The sequence below is a fragment of the Barbus barbus genome (assembly GCF_936440315.1).
Source record: "Barbus barbus genome assembly, chromosome: 38".
NCBI classification, from domain to species: Eukaryota; Metazoa; Chordata; class Actinopteri; order Cypriniformes; family Cyprinidae; genus Barbus; species Barbus barbus.
The window spans coordinates 13852049-13870991 of NC_136716.1; the positions used below are offsets into that span (position 1 = coordinate 13852049).

An 18943-nucleotide genomic window follows, 5' to 3' on the forward strand; every position below is an offset into this window, starting at 1 on the left:
CTTATTCATGTGTTCAGATGGCATCTTCATATGGTTTCCGCACCAGTCTGATGTGGATGAATCCAAATTATTGCATTTGGACAGACAGGCAGGTCCTGTAACCATAGTGATTGCAGGTTTTTCAGTGTAGATATGTCTTCAGAGCCGTTTCACCAGAAGGTGCGTAATTCCAAGTTGACAAATGAAGGCCTCACCAAAAGATCGTTTTGGATTAAGTACAAAATGATTTGAAGAAAGTATGTGTCGATCATACATCATCGACGCTTTGCAGTGTCTATACTGTATTGTTCTTATATGACTGGCTGCCCATACTAGTCCTGTAATTCAGTACGTTATATTTCCCCTGAAGACTTCTCTAAATGCTCCCACCTGCCAGTTTCACCTTTCTCTTGGATGAGGAAGGGATATTCCAGGCACAATATTATAATTGCATAATATAATACTGAGGCCTAATTACTCTGCTGGTTAGGGTAGCTAAAAGCCTGGTTTGGACCAGTATGCTGAGGATCAGTGTCCAAAATTAAACCTGCAGGTGACCAGCCAATCTGGTGTTCCTGTGCTGTAATCCTATCTGTTCAGCAATTTTAGGTCATTCAATTATATTAAATTGTTTGTTTGCATTATCTGCTTATTTTAGGCAGAAATCTGGAATTTCATGAAAAGGATTTCTAAATCTCCAGAGCTGGAAATACTACACTCTTAATTTTATCTTAATGCATAATACAAAAATAACTTTACACGTTGCTGAGGTATGAGACAGTGTTCATTTTTTCTTTGCTTTTTGACAAAAATATCCTGTAAATATAAATATTTTCATCATATATTCATTTGTCAGATTTAGACTGACTAAAATGGCATCTAATTTTAAACAGTGAAAACAAGTTCTTTCTTTGGAGTTTTTGCCTTTATTATGGCAGGATAGTGGAGAGCAGACAGGAAACGAAGCGGGAGAGAGAGGGGGAGGGATCGGGAAAGGTCCTCGAGTCGGAATTCGAACTCGGAACGCCTGTATGTTGGCACACTTGCCTCCGAGGCTAATAGCACCGACATTCACATAATTTTTGTGTAGAATGTTTGTTATTATAGTTATGTGTAAATATGTGATTAATCTCATATAGGATGTGTTTGGGTTAATTAATCGCTAACAAGGTGCTTCAGTTTTCCATTTTTTATTACTGTTCTGCCTCAGCAATCAGATATTATTGATAGTCAGCCTTTCTGCATTTTTATTTTTATCAAGAAACATTGTGAGTGTATTTTTAATATCTAGCAGTGTTTGTTTTTGAATTTGTGTTGCCTTTTGTGGCGATACAGTAAAGATTGACTGTTGAAGATCTCAAGTTCTGTTTTCCAGATTCCTTTCACTCGTTATACCAAACCAGGCGCATATATCTGTACATTTCTGCATAGGCCATCAGCCCATGTCTCATTAACTACCGTCTTTTATTCTTTCTTTTCCCCCCTCTCTCTCGTGCATGGCTCAGTTGTCAGAAGGCCTCTCTGTGGGCTCATCACACTGTCCTCCATGAGATCATAATGAGACTGCAATGGTGGTTTCATAAGGTGTTGAGTTCCCCAAACGTCACTGCATTTGGCCTGCTCACACACCCTGCTCTCGTTATCAGTCTGATTGATTTGCCATATCGGCCAGGGGAACGGAGCCAAAGCAGTTGTGGGTCGGAGGATGGCTTGTGGAAAGTGCACGAAGGGTCAGGGTTTAGTGATGATTTCGGAGTTTGTATTTCACTCTAGAGACACATTTAGCGCAACGTGCTGTGTATAAAGTGAAGGAGCGTTTTCATTAGAGTTCTACGGTAAATGCATCTTAATGGGGGGGTGAAATGCAGGGTTTCTTTGTACCACATATTCTCTAGTTGTTGATGGCATATTTGGCCAGTGTTGAAGCCTTGGTTAAGTGTGACATTGGTCTGAAAAGCAATTTGCTTGGCTGTCATCCATTTCCAAATCCTTTTTAACCTAGAATAAGACTATTTGGATCTGAAACACTGTTTATGTTAAGTATCAAGTTGATTAGAAATGTCTGTGGTAATGCGTGTAATTTTTTGCAATAATCCTCTACAACTGTCATAATCATTCCCTCCAAGTGTTTAAAATACAGGAACTGTCAGAATAACCACAGTTTATTCTTTCTAGATAAATAGTTCTTCTGACTACTTGGATATGTACCTTGGAAGTTCATATTGGTCACAGTGCAGACACAGCTCACAAGCTTTTTGTGGCCTTTTAATGCCATTATTGCAGCTCAAAGTCTCACATATTCACTAATTTGTTCTTTTAATAAGTTTTGGTTGGTTGTAATAACTTTCACTCTCACTATACTGAAACATTCTAATTACTTTACAAATCTATATACTGTGTATCAACCCTGCACAATCTGAAAAAAGCATGGAATTGTCAGTGGACCAGTACCCTCATTGCATATTACTAACTTGGTTCTAAAACTGGGGGCGTCCTCAATATGTCAGGATCTATTTTACAATTTGGTAAATTGGTGACTAATTTTTATGAATTCGGATGATCTCATTTGTGTATTTCTGTATGATCTGTTTATACCCCAGTGGTAGTTATGCTTACTTTTATTCTAAAAATTGAAGATTCGTACTGTACAAATTCAATGAAATCACCCTGTAAATAAAGATTTACTTCCAAAGTAAAACTTCCAAGGAGGCTATAGGATGATGTAAAATGTTTAATTATATTAAGAAGAATCTCAATACAAATGCTAAACAAACAAGCAAACAAAAAAAGTAAACTGAAATAATATTCTTAATGTATTCACATGGTTAATTATTTTAATGTCAACACTCAGTTTCTGTTAAACCAATCATAATTACAGCAGAAATACCAGAGGATTATTATCTTATTTAGTATAGGGATCCTTCTGATATAGTGTTGGACAATGTCAAGTGAAAGATGTTTGGAACCACTGCCTGAAAGGGGTCATGAAGTGAGAAAGCTAAATTCCTCTGATCTCTTGATATATAAGAGGTCATTGCACTTTAAAAACATCCTGTACGTTTAAAAGTTTCTGACTTTCTCATTAGTCTAAAAACAGCTTATATTAAAGCCAATTTGCCAAAACGACAGCTTGCGGAGTATACCACTCTGTGATGTAATAGTGTGGCTAAACACCATCTCTGCAGAAGAAGAACAACGCCTGCTTCTACATCGCTGCCTCTTTAGCCCCGCCCACCCATTCGCACCTGTAGTGTAAATAACAAGAGAGGCAAACGCAAGTCTACGCAGAACCAAAAAATAAAGATGCTCCGAAGACAACAAGATGCTGTTCAGTGCCAAATTCTGATCCCAATGTTAGGAAAGAGTGGATGAAGTTTATTTTTAATGAAGTTTTAGACCATGTAAGTAAGAACTCTGTCCTTTGTTCACTTCATTTTACCACAGATTCGTTTACAAACAAGACACACTTTGACACAGGATTTTCAGAAAGATTGAAACTAAAAGACAATGCTGTACCGACTATATTGGATCCGACAGTAACGTCGAAGAGTGTGGGTTACTGTTTTTATTACATGGTCACTATTGCTATGTATTTATGCGTTTTTAACTTAAATCACCGCACCGTCCATCTATGGAAAACTGCAAAACTGTTAGCCAATCATAGCAGTGGGCATTTACTTCCAAGTCTACAATTCGCAATGCCTATTCAAACAGAGCATTCCAATGAGGGGTCAAAACAGGACAGAAAATAGCCTATTATTTCTAAATTATGACGACATTTTGTAAAAAAAAAAATTTTTTTTTAATGTTTTGTAAAAAAAACTTTATAAGTGCATCTCAGAAACCTGTGCATACAAAATTAAAAATAAATGCAGTTTAAGACCCTTTTAAAAGTTATTTAGGATACTTGTATGCATTATTTAGCTTAGATACGGTACACAGGTTTACCTTTTGAGGATACTGTCCCAGTGTCAAGTTAGTTATTTTTCCTACAATGTGGCTGCTGCTGAGAGCTGACCAACCAGCTGATTAAGGCAGATATTTTAGGCTAAATTTCATTAACACACAGTTGAGAGAATTAAGCAGAGATATGATGATAAAATGAACATTCAAGTTCAAGTTGAGCTTTATTGTCACTACATGTGGGGACATACAGTGGAACGAAATGTCGTGCCTCGCAGGACCACGGTGATGCATAAATACAGACATACAACAATGAAGTAAAAAAAAAAACACTATAAACCTATACACAACTAACCTACTAACAGATTTAACTATAAGTATACTATATATAAGCATTTACCCTATACAAACTAAAAAATAGAAGATAAAAAATACAAACTATACGAATGCTTCACAAATACTGTACATGTGCAAAGAGAGACATTTTGAGTCAAGCAGCTGGTTGGGGAACAGAGCAGGATGATTTGTAGTGCCTGAGCATGTAAACATACATATATTGCTGAGTCTTTTGTGGGATTGTGTACACGCAGCAGTGTGTGTAAAGTGTCTAGTGCACATAGAGGAGAGTGTGTTACTACAGGTGGTTTGTACAGGCCCACTCACCTGTGTGTAGCACACTTCAAATTGCACAAAAAAAAGTTTCATACAGTTTTTTTCTTTGGTGTGGTAAGGGGGGGGGGGGGGGGGGGGGGGGGAGAGTGACATGGTGTTGGTGGTCCAGGTGAGCTCCTCTGTGATGTGCACTCCCAGGAATTTAGTGCTGCTGACTCTCTCCACAGTCGAGCTGTCGATGGTCAGTGGGGGGTGGTCAACGGAGTTTCTTCTGAAGTCCATCACAACCTCCTTTGTCTTCTCCACATTGAGGGACAGATTGTTAGTGCCACACCATTCAGCCAGCTGTGCCACTTCCTCTCTGTAGTGCGTTTCATCGTTGTTGCTGATGAGACCTACCACTGTTGTGTCATCAGCAAACTTGATGATGTGGTTGGAGCTGAACTTGGCAGTGCAGTCGTGGGTCAGCAGCGTGAAGAACAGCGGGCTGAGCACACAGCCTTGTGGGGCCCCTGTGCTCAGTGTGGTAGAGCTCGAGGTGTTGTGGCCGACACGGACTGACTGAGGTCTTCCGGTTAGAAAGTCCAGGATCCAATTACACAGGGAATTGTTAAGGCCCAGCAGGTTTAGTTTATTTATGAGCTGTTGTGGGATTATTGTGTTGAATGCCGAGCTGAAGTCAATGAACAGCATTCTAACATAAGAGACTTTATTTTCTAGGTGGGTAAGAGCCAGGTGGAGGGTGGAGGAAATTGCATCGTCCGTAGAACGGTTTGGACAGTATGCAAACTGGAGCGGGTCGAGTGTGTTGGGGAGGCTGCTTTTGATGTTGTGCATGACTAACCTCTCAAAGCACTTCATCATGATTGGAGTCAGTGCTATGGGACGGTAGTCATTGAGAGTACACAGGTGATTTCTTTGGTACCGGTATGATTGTTGTGGATTTGAAACACATGGGGATGACTGCCTGGTTCAGCGAGGTGTTGAAGATATCTGTTAGGACATCTGTCAGCTGTGCAGCACAGTCTCTCAGAACACGGCCAGGTATGTTGTCAGGACCCGCAGCCTTGCGTGGGTTAATCCTAGATAGGGTCTTCCTTACGTCGGCTGGAGACAGACAGAGCGCCCGGTCGTTGGGAGGTGTGGGCAGTTTTTGTGCAGGTGTGTCATTCTGCATTTCAAACTGTCAATAAAAGTTGTTGAGTGCCTTGGTGGAGGGATGTGTCCTCATCACAGGCCTGTGGCGGGGGCTTGTAGTCAGTGATGGTCTGAATGGCTTGCCACAGGCTCCGTGTGTCTCTGCTGTCTGTGAAGTGATTTACAGAGCTTTTTAAACTTGCATGTACTGTATAAAGAAGCTCCCTGTCTGGTCACTGACTTCAGTCTTTAAAACAAACTTTTGAATTCCATTTCTCTGCTCTGGACAGATGATGGTCCAGGCTGTAAAATCTGTTGCACACGATTTTGATTTGGCTGGGCTGTCCACTCTCTCAAATCCATCCATCGTTTTCAATCTCTATATTTGACAGAGCTCTGACATCCCGTCCCCACTTTTCCCGTCTTCTCTTTCCTCACCTTTGTTTTCCAGACATCAGATATGCGGCAGCGCTTTCCTCATCAATAAAAAGGAAATTAATAACACTGTCTAAATTCCATAATGCAAGGTCTACCACATGAATTATGACGTGATCATGACCATCCGTCTTCTGCCCCTCAAGTATTGATTTAGTGGTGATGGAAAATAAAAGACCCTATACTGAAAGGAAAAAAGTCCTTTGCTCTCAAAGTCAGTTTTTAGCACAAAGTTAAGTGGGCACATGGGAGGCCAGAGCATGAATTAGTGGCTTCATTCATCTTTAGCAGATCTGTGGCTTTCAGCGTGCTCCCATGTGACATCCCATTGGCCCGAGTGTGCTCAGTGGGATTCCTGGAGCATTCTGTCATTCACTCCACACGTACATGCACACACAAAGACTACCAGACTGACTATACAGTATAGAGTACTGTAGCCACAGGCTTCTATAATAAACTAATCACATTGTATCAACACACAGAGGGTGTAAGCTTTCCTCAAGCAGAAGAGGCAGTGCCATGGAAAACCGCATGTTTTACTGATACAGTCCCTTTTCTGTGTTCCTGAGGAATGAAAGGAAAGAGGATGAAAACAGTCTGGTGGTCCTACGGGTCATATGATTGGCACACGCATTAACAGATTCTTTATTTTGTGTAAATAATCGTGACTTGTGAAGTAATTGTAGTATTTATTTCTCTTTGACTGTCTGATGTTGTGCTCTTGGTGACATGCCGGTAAGAACGCACAAAATTGCCTGAAATTTCATGGTTGGATGTTTCAATAGCCAATCTCTGTTGGAATATAATATGGGACCCATCTTATTGTGTTATACTGGTGTGCTTAAAAGTAGCAGTAAATCACTACTGTGTTTTTACTTGTCTGCCCCAGGTTGTGGATAACCTGTCTGTTTTTACTTACTGCTCCTAACAGGCCGGTCTGATTTAACTGCATCAGATTCACTTTTGGGTGCTTGTTAATGCACAAACTATGATTTGCTGGCTCATTTTCATTTTTAACCTGCACGGTACAAAAATCCATCTAATGATTAATGTTTTTCTGGGCGTGTTGTGAGTACCAGTAATTTTTTCTTACACTTCTGGCTTTAAAAGTGCAAATGCAGCCCTGCTTTGAGGTGCTTTCGACTGCACTGCTGGAGGTCTCAAGTCTGATTTCACCTTTGGCAAGGTTTAGTGCTAAAATGTTTACATTTGGCCAATCAAGCTCCAGACAGTAGCGCCTACACTAGAGTGAGGTCATGTGTCCTGCCACCAGCAGCATTATTATAAGTCTACAGCACATAACAGACCAGGTAGGCCATCATATCCCTCAATCAGATTCCTCCAAGTTACTCAGCAGCCCTTTCTACATGTGATATTAACATTTTCAAGTGTCTGTTGTGAGATGTGAGATACACATGTATTACATGTGTAGTAGCCGTATTACTGTATGCACTGTAAGTGTAATGCTACATTTTGAAAAAGCATACTTTTTTTTTTTTTTTTTAGCTGAATGCTTAATTGACAGGTAGAGGTCCTATTATTTGAAACTCTTTAGGACTTTTTTTTAATGATTTACACATGTACAGTATTTAGCACTGACCACTTAGTTCAACCAAGACAGCTGTTAATACCAGGTGTAAAGAGGAGCAGTGGTTGTCCAACACAGTACTCAAAATCCAATATAGGTTGAGATATTTCCTGTATTTCTGCTGTAATTATGACAAAAATTTTGAGAACAAGCAGCTAGAAACTAACTAGCTTAATTAATTAGCCATGCACAATTAATTTTATAATTACAGAAGTACTGTATATTCTATAAATTCAGTAAACACCTTAGTTTTATGTCTTTTAGTAGTTATATTTAGATTATTTAAATTTTCAATAAATTGAAATATATTCATTTTTACGAATTAGTTATTAATATATGTGACCCTGTACCACAAAACCAGTCACAAGGGTCAATTTTTTTTTTATTAACATTTATACATCATCAAGCTAAATAAATAAGCTTTCCGTTGATGTATGGTTTGTTAGGACAATAGTTATAGGACAATATTTTATATATATATATATATATATATATATATATATATATATATATATAGAGAGAGAGAGAGAGAGAGAAAATGCCTTTAAAGTTGTCCAAATTAAGTTCTTAGCCATGCATATTACTAATCAAAAATTAAGTTTTGATATATTTACAGTAGGAAATTTACTTAATATCCTAATGATTTTTGCCATAAAAGAAAAATCTATAATTTTGACACACATGTATTTTTGGCTATTGCTACAAATATACCTCAGTGACTTAAGACTGGTTTTGTGGTCCAGGGTCATATATGTATATAGGATTGTTTATAGGAATTAATATATAGTTTGTTTATTCTTTAAAAATGTAGTCAAATTATATTATTTCATATTCAAATGTAACAATCACATTGGGTTTTTTTTCACTTGCGTTGACTTGTTTAATTTCATATACCCTGTTTAATATCAGCCCAGTATTTGAATTAAAAGTCTGCACCTCTGAGATTCAACAATCCCAAATGTCAAAAGCAAAGCCTCCAGAATATCAGTAAAAGAGCTTCTGAACGATGGCTATTTCGTTCCAAAGAGGACAAACTCACGTTATGCTGTCAGTTTTTATAAATCCAGTAGTTTGTCTAATCTTCGGGCCTGGATTAAGCCATCTGTTGTGGTGGAGACCTCATAGGACCTTTGATGGTTAGCAATTGTTTGACTGGAAAGTGGAGTGTTTCGGTGAACTACACTGGACGTCAGAGGATCTAGAGAAACATATATTACCATCATAGAGCGATTCCCAGGCACATCTCTCTGTTTTATTGTCTTTTTATTGCTTTGGATAGACGACAGAGAGCAAGAGCCCTATTTGTAATATGATGTGCATGTGCACAAAGATTCAATGTTGATTCAATTATGTTGGCCAATCAATCATTTTCCAGGAGCAAAACAAAGAAAGAAGCGGAAAAGTTGCAGTCTGGCCCAACTTTTCTTTTTTTCCCTGGAGAACTAACCTCTTTTGTTTGATGACTGACTGTGTAATTGAAAAAATTGTTTTGCTGTCACAAGACTTATTTAGAGATAAGGCCTCTATCAAACTCTAGTTCTGGTCTTTGGACTCGTTTCTCCTCACTTAAAGAGCACTGAGCTCTCTTAATATGTTGTAAAGTGACTCCTGCTCACCACAAGTCTCCCGCCGTGGAGTTAAAATCTAGACATCAGGGTTATATCAAAAATACAAACGCATAAAGACATGTTTAAAAATTTGTGAGTTAGAGATCAAATCAGTGTATGAAGGGCCAGGGGCCTGCCTGTGGAAAGTGTCCGTTAGCATTCAGATTTATGAAGCCATCATAGCACTCATGTATGAGTGCTGCCCCAAAATACCCACTGGCAAAGTGATGCCACATTGCCTGCCAAGTTTACATGTGTAATTGTGGATTCCCTGAGAGAAAATATGTCACATTAAGTGTAAGAGAGAGTGTGTGTGAGTGAGAGTGCAACAATTATTAAACCTGTCATTTGGCCATAGGAATGAGGCCGCAGATAATCACAGCCATATGCTGATATTCAGACCAACAGCAAGATTGCAAGTGTATTACTTTTATGCAAAACACAATAAATTAAAATAGAGTAACTTATACATTTTAGACATAATATTGCTAGTTATATTTTGCTCCACCCATAAAAATATTGGCAAAAGCAGCCAAAACAGAATTACCTGCTTTTTGTTTATTTATTTTTTGTTCCTGAATTAGTGTTTTTAAGCTAATTATTTCAGTGAATGATTCAATGACTCATAAAAGCACCAAGGCTGCATCCAAAAAGGTACTTCTTTGAACAAGCAATTACTTTAGAATATATGTTTTATATTGTATGAATGTGTGTATGAATGTAATCTGATACATCAATCATGGCCTCATGTATGGTGGCTGAGAGGCGCTGCAAATGAAAAAACACATGAAAATAGAAAACAACGCCAGCAAATTAAGCAAATATCTTCATCAGTTTGACAACACATTGTAGCAATTTCCCTTACACTATCAAAGCAAGAGAAAAGTACTGCACGCAAAACATAAGGTAACGGGCGGATCTGATACCTACTGATATAAATAAAACCAGTAACAGCTTACTTTCGTTAAATAAACACTAAAGAAAAAAATATAGAATAAAATCTACATGTATGTAGACTTGAATTAATTATATATTAACGAAAAAAACATGAAACACAAGTTAAACCAAGTGTATTGAGAGCTATAACACATTATAATACCCAAACAGGCAACAACATGCGCTTTTTCCACAGCTGGAGGCACGGCCGCACTCCGACACAGCAAACAAACATTCTCAAATTATCCACACACATTTAACCCTCAAAACCCCAATGTCCCACTGTCCCAATGTCCTGGCCAGCAGACCGAATATTCATTCAAGTGACATAAATTGTCCGTACGGAACTACAATGTCCTCCGCGAGAAGAAAAAGACACAAAACCAAAAATATAAGGAGAAGCGTGACGAGAAGCCACAGTCAATATATCCCCGTGGACTTACGCAATCTCGCCACAGTCTGTTTAGCCGATGGGAAGCTGTGGTAGTCCAGAAAACCATTGACTTGTAATCCCAAAACGATAGGGTATTAGTCCCTTTGATGAATTCTTCATGCAACTACTACACAGAGCCCGCTAAACTCAGACCGCTTCCCCGTTTGAACTCCGGAGTGCTCTCCCGACGTCACTTCCCCTTCTCCTTAAAACCATATTGCATGACATAACCATGACGAGAGGACAAAACAAAAACAAATAAAAGTCCATATAATAGTCCGTGATTACACCACAGGCATCTGATACAACAGTTAGCTTTTTTTCATGTGAAAAGGAAAAACAATACAACAAAGCATGTTTATCATCACCTCAAAAAGCTGTACATAAAGGCAGAAATAGGTGACTATTACATTCCCCCCCCCCCCCCAGCCAGCGGCTTATTGGGACCATAGAATGGTTTCAAGTCGACCACATTTACGTTATCCACCTTCAGTTTATCAGTTAGCCAACGAACACGGTAGTTTACAGGACCTAGTTGTTTCTCTACCTTAACAGGCCCTGACCATTTGGGTGCAAACTTGGCAGAGAATTTAGCTGAGGCTTTATACAGAGGATGTAACCTAACCCAGACCAGATCCCCAACTGCAAAGTGTACATCTTTGCGTCGTGCATTATAGTACCTGGCTTGTCTGGCTTTTGCCATTCCCACATGTCGTTCGACCTCCTTCAGTAATAATGTATGTGAGTGCACTGTGTGGTATGTAGATGTATTGGGTGCAGGAGACTTGTGAATAAGGCGTTCTAACGGGCCTTTAAGGCTGCGCCCCAAAGCCAGCACCGCAGGGGACACACCAGTGGTCTCATGCACGGCAGTGGTGATAGCCAACCGGAACTCAGGCAGCCACCGATCCCAGTCCTGATGATGTTCGCCTACAAAGGAGGCCATCATGGTCTTAAGGGTCCTGTTGACCCTCTCCGTAAGGTTTGTCTGGGGATGGTATGCTGTCGTGAGCTTTTGGGTAACACCCCATGATTCACACAGGCTGGAAAATAAGTGACTAGTGAATTGAGGCCCCCGGTCAGACACAAGGAAGGCAGGTACCCCCCAGCGTGTAAAGATATCATTCTTCAAGATTTGGCAGACCTTTGGTGTCTTGGCATCCTTCAATGCAAACAGTTCCACCCACTTACTAAAATAGTCGACAACCACCATTAAAACTGAATTCCGGGCTTTACTGAGAGGGAATGGCCCCATAAAGTCCACTCCTATCATCTCCCCTGGTACTTTGACTTCTGTCGATTGGAGAAAACCAGCTGGCTTTTCATTCGAACCCTTGTACTGTTGACAGACATGGCAAACTCGGACATGGGTCCAAACATCCTTGCGCACTGTGGGCCACCAGGCCACCTCCAGGATCTTCAGGAGGGTCTTCATCCTTCCTAGGTGACCTCCCAACGGACTGTCGTGGAAGTAAGCCAGAAACTCTGCAACTAAGTTAGCGGGAACAACCAACTGGTAATTAAAACCGCCATACTTAGACGGTACACCCCGGTACAACACTCCCTGCTGCTGCTGGTGATGGAGACGATCAGGTGAGTGCTGACCAATAGTGTGACCAAGATCTTGGCATAAGGGGTCTGTCTGCTGAGCTTTTCCAATGTCCTGAAGCGACTTGGGTAGGTCAGACCAGTAAGATTTTGCGACTGCCACACATACCCTCCCATCCTGTGGAAGAGGAACTCGGGACAGAGCATCAGGAACTACATTACAGCAGCCTTTTTTATAATGCACTCGGAAGGTGAATGCCTGTAGACGCAAAGTCCATCTTGTGAGCCGTGATGACGTCTTAGGACAGTTGAATGCCCAGGCCAGTGCGCTGTGGTCTGTATACACATCAAATGCCTCTCCTTCAAGGTAATGACGCCACTTTTCCACCGCCCATACAACCGCCAAGCACTCTTTTTCTGAGGTGGAGTATCTCAGCTCAGCGCCATGGAGAGCTCTTGAGGCAAATGCAATGGCTCTGTCTTCACCCTCGATTATCTGCATCAAAACAGTCCCCAAACCCACATCACTGGAGTCACAGTGCACCTGAAAACCAGACTGTGGCTCTGGCTGAGCCAGCACTGGTGGGGACTGCAGCAACCCTTTAACCTGTTAACCTTCAACCCCATTTAGGGCCTCGCAGGTGAAAATAACCTACCTGAATTAAAATGGTAACAGTTTGTGACAAAGTGTGCTTACACAAACAAATTAGGTATCTTTGGAAAGAAGAGACTCTGGGCTTTACTATCTATCATCCAGAGTTGATAATGCTCAAAAAGATAAAAAGTTATAGACACTGACGTGCCTTGAAAAATATTTTTCCACACTGAATGTTTTTTTATTTCATATACAAATACATGAAATAAGTCCTGGAGCAATCCAGAAAAGTAATGGATCGAAAGCCATGTGTCTCATCAGTTCATATTTCAAATTTGAAGAAGATACCATGAAAAATGAGATTCCTGCAATATTTTTTCTGAAACTATTTATAGTCCCCCCACCCCCCTGTTTGAGGAAAAATAACCACCAAATGGATTGCAGAATTATACAAGCTATTTTAGTCATTATACATGTTCCTGCATAGTTTTTCAATTATAAAATAATAGACAGATTTATTTGAGCACTAAAAAATACAAAAATAATTATTTGAGTAATAAAAAAGGAAAAAAAATAGAAAAAAATGCTTTGTATATAGTATGTATACTGAAGTATTCTTCGTTATTCGTTATTACAATGATAAATATCACTGCCAGACGTGAAGTGATATTGCCAGACATGGTCATAGAGTCAGTAAACACACGCTGATGTGCTTCCATTCAGATTATAATCAAACAGATGGGCCATATAATCAATAATAGCTGATCAATGAATCACAATGATAGCCGTCATAGAGTCGCTAATAAACACGCTGATGTGCGTCCATACAGATTATAATCATGCAGACACGGCCACATTCCCCACACAATACACACACACACATATAAAAAATGTAGAAGAAAAAAAAAACAGTTTTTTATGGATAAAGCAGATCGCTAAGTTATGCCCCGCTCAGATGACAGCGTGCGTCACAGAAGCGTCACTGCCGGCAGGAGGGAGCGCCAAATTCAAATAATCTATATTCCGCTTTTCTGAGACTTTTTTTTCCGTAGACGGTCTCATTATGTTTGTAAGACCGTATTCTACAAAATCGTTTTGTTTTTTTACCACCAAGACGCTGTTTTTGAGCGTAATTTATTCCATAACGGACGCGAACAATAACTCTCTGAAGAAATGAAACGTAAACAAAGGAATATTCATCCTTATTACAACGTTATTGTTTCGCTGGACTAAAAGTGCTCGCTGGGATGTTTTTCTGTGGACCCTTACCTCTCTAACTAAACTGGGATTTCAGCAGTGGACGCGTTTGTGGCTCGTTATTACAATGATAAAGGTATGTACGGCTTTTTTACTCTGCGTGTTTGGATGTGTACTGCTTACACAAATGTAGCAAATTTGTGCCACTCATTCCTTATAAGCTTTCCATCGAAAAACAGCGATCTGTCGTCGATGCTTGAGGCTTAGACCCTCAGAATGATATAGAGTTTGACAAGATTAACTTTGTCCCGTTTCATTTATTCTATTAGAAAACAATGACACATGCAAACAAAGAGCGTTCAGTGCGAGGTCGCTCTGGTGCAGGCTAACAGGTTAAGATGTTCAAAAGCAACCTGACACTGCTCATTCCACTCCCACTTGACTCCTTTTTCCTTGAGGTTATTAAGAGGAGCAACAATGTCTGACAGCCGAGGAATGAACTTATGGTACCAGCCCACCAACCCCAGGAATCTCCGGAGACTTTTCAGATCTGTTGGGGCTGGGTAAGCTGTGATGGCCTCCACCTTTGCCGTTTCCATCTCCACGCCTTTACCTGAGACCACATGTCCTAGGAAGGTAAGTTGAGTTTGCATGAGGTGGCATTTTGCAACATTCAGAGTTAGGTGGGCCTGATGAAGTTTTTTAAACACTGCCTCCAAGTCACCCAGGTGCTGCTCGCGAGTCTTGGAGAAGACAATAATGTCATCTATGTAGACAAAACAGGTTCGGCACTTCAACTCCCCCAGAACATTCTCCATCAAACGTTGAAAGGTGGCACCCGCATTTCTCAGCCCGAAAGGCATGACCTTAAATTGGAATAGGCCTAGGTGGGTGATCATAGCTGTTTTTTGTTTGCTTTCCTCATCCATGGCCACCTGCCAGTACCCACTCTGAAGGTCAAGCGAGCTAAAATATTGTGCTCCGTGCATGGACTCTAAGATCTCATGAATCAGTGGCATTGGGTAAGCATCATGGTGTGTTTTGGCATTAAGTCCTCTGAAGTCCACACAGAAACGGAGCGTTCCATCCTTCTTAGGTGTCAAAACCACTGGGGAGGCCCAAGTAGAAGTGGAAGGCTCTATGACACCATTTTTGAGCATTTTCTTCATCTGTTCCTCAATAACCGCTTGCTTTTGTGGTGACACTCTATAAGCTCTCCTCCGTATTGGCAGCTCGTCAGTAGTCAAGATCTTATGTTTTACAACGTCGGTGGCACCGGTGGAATCTGTCCAAACTGTAGGCCACTTCTGCAGCAGTGGTCTAACCAGCTCAGGCTGTGCGTCAAACAGCGGAACTGGAGGAAGTTTGTTACCGACCTCATCCATCACTGCCATGTAAAAATTAATTATAGGTTCTGCATGTCTCCACCACAGGGCCTCACGACCCTTAGGCAAGAACCGATACTCTTTGCCGCCTGGCATCACATATTTCCTCAGGTGGGGCTTCAAAACAATTTGGCTGGCGCACATGAAATCTAAACCCAGCAGTAAGGGCATGCAAAGCTGATCATCACTGAGTACATGTATGCTGACGGTGATATGGGCATCATGAAGGGAGAGGAGTAAGGTGGTTGTCCCTATAGCTTTACTCTCTTGGCCATTTGCCATAATGAACCTTGGAATTTCACTTGCACTCAGTGTTTCACCTGCCTTTTTTATGTTGTTCCACAGAGTTTTACTCATTAAGGAGTACGTGCACCCTGAATCAAGGACAGCATCACCACTGGAGCCTCGGATGGCTATTGGCACCACCAGGAGGGTTGGAATACCGAAAACGGTGGCCACATCCGCACTATGCCCCCGGCCTTGTCCGTGTTCAGATTTTTTGATAGGTTTTTTAGAAGAGCGGTCTGAAGGGTGGGATTGTTGTACACGACTCCAATAATCCTTAGATTTACTCCAATCCTTCTCAATAAGCGATCCCACCTTGACCACCTGTTCCACGGTAGACACGATACCCCGAAGACCACTGGCCAGCCTTGGGTTACATGCACTAAGGATGCGCCGCACAATCTCATCTTCCTCCATATCTGGTCTCCATTTCAGACAGAGTGCCCGATGATCGTAGGCAAAATCCCGAATGCACTGGGAGGGTGACTACACCTGTAAGCGTAGTTGATCCTCAATCTCTGTCTGGTAATCAGTAGGCAGGAAAGCCTCAAGGAAAGCACTTTTAAATTCTTCCCAGTTGGAAATCTTGCCGCGGGAAGCCAACCACCAGCTCCGTGCTGGCCCTTTAAGAACAGCATTGAGTGTGCCTACCAGCTCAAAGTCACTCAGTGGCCTGAGGGTGAGAAAGTTCTCACACTGCTCAATGAAATCAGTGACATCAGTAGACTCCCTCGACTCCCCGAACTGGGGAAACTCCATTCTAATAGGGGGTTTAGCGGTAGCTGCCCCAGATGGTGGAAGGGTGACATCCCCTTTAGACATACCCTGATCAGCAGATGAAAAGCCCGTCGGTGTGGAGAAACTAGCTGGCCTCCAAGAGGAACGTTTTCTGTTGCGAATCTTTGTTTCCAGTTCTTCACCCCACTGCTTATCTCTTCGCTTTAAGCAGTCCACCAACACCTGATCAAATCTCTGCAACTTAATGTCAACATACTCTTTAGCCTCCTTAAGCATTGTCTCAATAGATGCTCTGAGACCCTCCTCCCTGTTGAGTGTGCTGTCATTTGAGTCTTTGAGACGGTTTTCCAAGGTCTCCATCTTTAACTGAAGTTCCTGGATTTGTTCCCCCATCGAGACTCCTTCAGCATCCTCATCCTCATCCAGCGGTGGTTGTTCTTCTGCCGGTGGATCTAGATACAGAGAGTCCAACAAGGTGGTTATTTCTGTGACACCACTTTGGTTGTGTCTAGTGGTAACGTGGCGATATGGGTCAGCTTCCTCAGAAGGGATGGGTTCTGGATCCCAATCTATAAGAGAGGCGGCACCATCTTGGGGCCCATAATTTACCACATTGGTCCCCTGCTGGCTTGGGGCAGCCATTAATGGCGTGAATAATTAAGTCAACAAGGGTGTGTAAATAATGCAATGTAGCAATAATGCAAAGTAATTAACCTGCCTTGAGTGAATGTGCAAAGACTGTGTAAAACTACATATATATGTATTGACTGAGGTAACCTTAGTAAGCTACTATATAGGCTATTTCTCCTTTTTACACTGCCTACACCATTTAACCCAACAGAAAATAAAAAGTCTCAAAAACCTGTGTGTGTTCCATTGCTATTATTATTTTCCCCTTTTCCCGCAGCATGTATCAAAAGTATTTGTAATGAAAACCCAGAATAAACAACAATGTTTTACAGTAGGAAAAAACGGGTATACATTCACAACAATACCAAAAACAAAATCATCCAAGATCCCCGTACGGGCCACCAATCTGTAACAATTTCCCTTACACTTTCAAAGCAAGAGAAAAGTACTGCACGCAAAACATAAGGTAACGGGCGGATCTGATACCTACTGATATAAATAAAACCAGTAACAGCTTACCTTCGTTAAATAAACACTAAAGAAAAAAATATAGAATAAAATCTACATGTATGTAGACTTGAATTAATTATATATTAACGAAAAAACCATGAAACAAGTTAAACCAAGTGTATTGAGAGATATAACACATTATAATACCCAAACGGGCAACAACATGCGCTTTTTCCACAGCTGGAGGCACGGCCGCACTCCGACACAGCAAACAAACATTCTCAAATTATCCACACACATTTAACCCTCAAAACCCCAATGTCCCACTGTCCCAATGTCCTGGCCAGCAGACCGAATATTCATTCAAGTGACATAAATTGTCCGTACGGAACTACAATGTCCTCCGCGAGAAGAAAAAGACACAAAACCAAAAATATAAGGAGAAGTGTGACGAGAAGCCGCAGTCAATATATCCCCGTGGACTTACTTCATGCAACTACTACACAGAGCCCGCTAAACTCAGACCGCTTCCCCGTTTGAACTCCGGAGTGCTCTCCCGACGTCACTTCCCCTTCTCCTTAAAACCATATTGCATGACATAACCATGACGAGAGGACAAAACAAAAACAAATAAAAGTCCATATAATAGTCCGTGATTACACCACAGGCATCTGATACAACAGTTAGCTTTTTTTCATGTGAAAAGGAAAAACAATACAACAAAGCATGTTTATCATCACCTCAAAAAGCTGTACATAAAGGCAGAAATAGGTGACTATTACAACATGCTGCAAATACTACCAACAAATATGCACAGACCACATCGCAAATATTTAAGTGAACCGCAACAAGTGACGAATCTGTCTAGGACAAGCTTATCAGCGTCTACTCTGAAAGGTGAGATTTTTGTTCATCCTGATCATATGATTCCTTAGCTTTTTGGGATATTATATTAATATACTGGACATTATAAACAGTAGTTGTGTATTTCATCAGCTTATTTAGGCTAATATATATTAATAATACACAATTACCATAACTGTGGAGCGTTATGTAAGCTGGCAAACTTCCTTTACAAAAATGGATTTACGATAAAAAATAAAAAACATGGTTACTATTATTAAACCATGGTTTTGCTACACCATAGTTTAACTATGGTATTTGTGCAGCTGTTGTTATACAAATGTCAGTCAATGCACCAAAAAACATGGTTACACTTTTACTATAATAAAACCATGGTTAATTTGCATATGGGTTTTTGGGGATACCTTGAAACATTTCCGTTGTGGTCTGTGCTACTTGCAATGCTTTTCTGTATTTGGTCGTATTGTGCGTATCTGCAGCACATTTCTGTATTGGGTTGTGTTGCTAGTATTTGTAGCGCATTTCTGTATTTTGAGTATTTGCAGCATGTGTTGTCAAACCGATGAAAATATTTTCTTAGTTTGCTGGTGCTTTTTCTATTTGCATGTGTTTTCTTAAGTT

The 18943-nt window shown here is 40.7% G+C and overlaps 1 protein-coding gene across 2 annotated transcripts in view; it reads left to right on the forward strand.

The window, feature by feature from the left end:
- The window catches only part of rab18a (RAB18A, member RAS oncogene family), an 83739-nt gene that overhangs the window by 6571 nt on the left and 58225 nt on the right, over nucleotides 1-18943 (forward strand). The gene's annotated exons all lie outside the window — the stretch shown is intronic.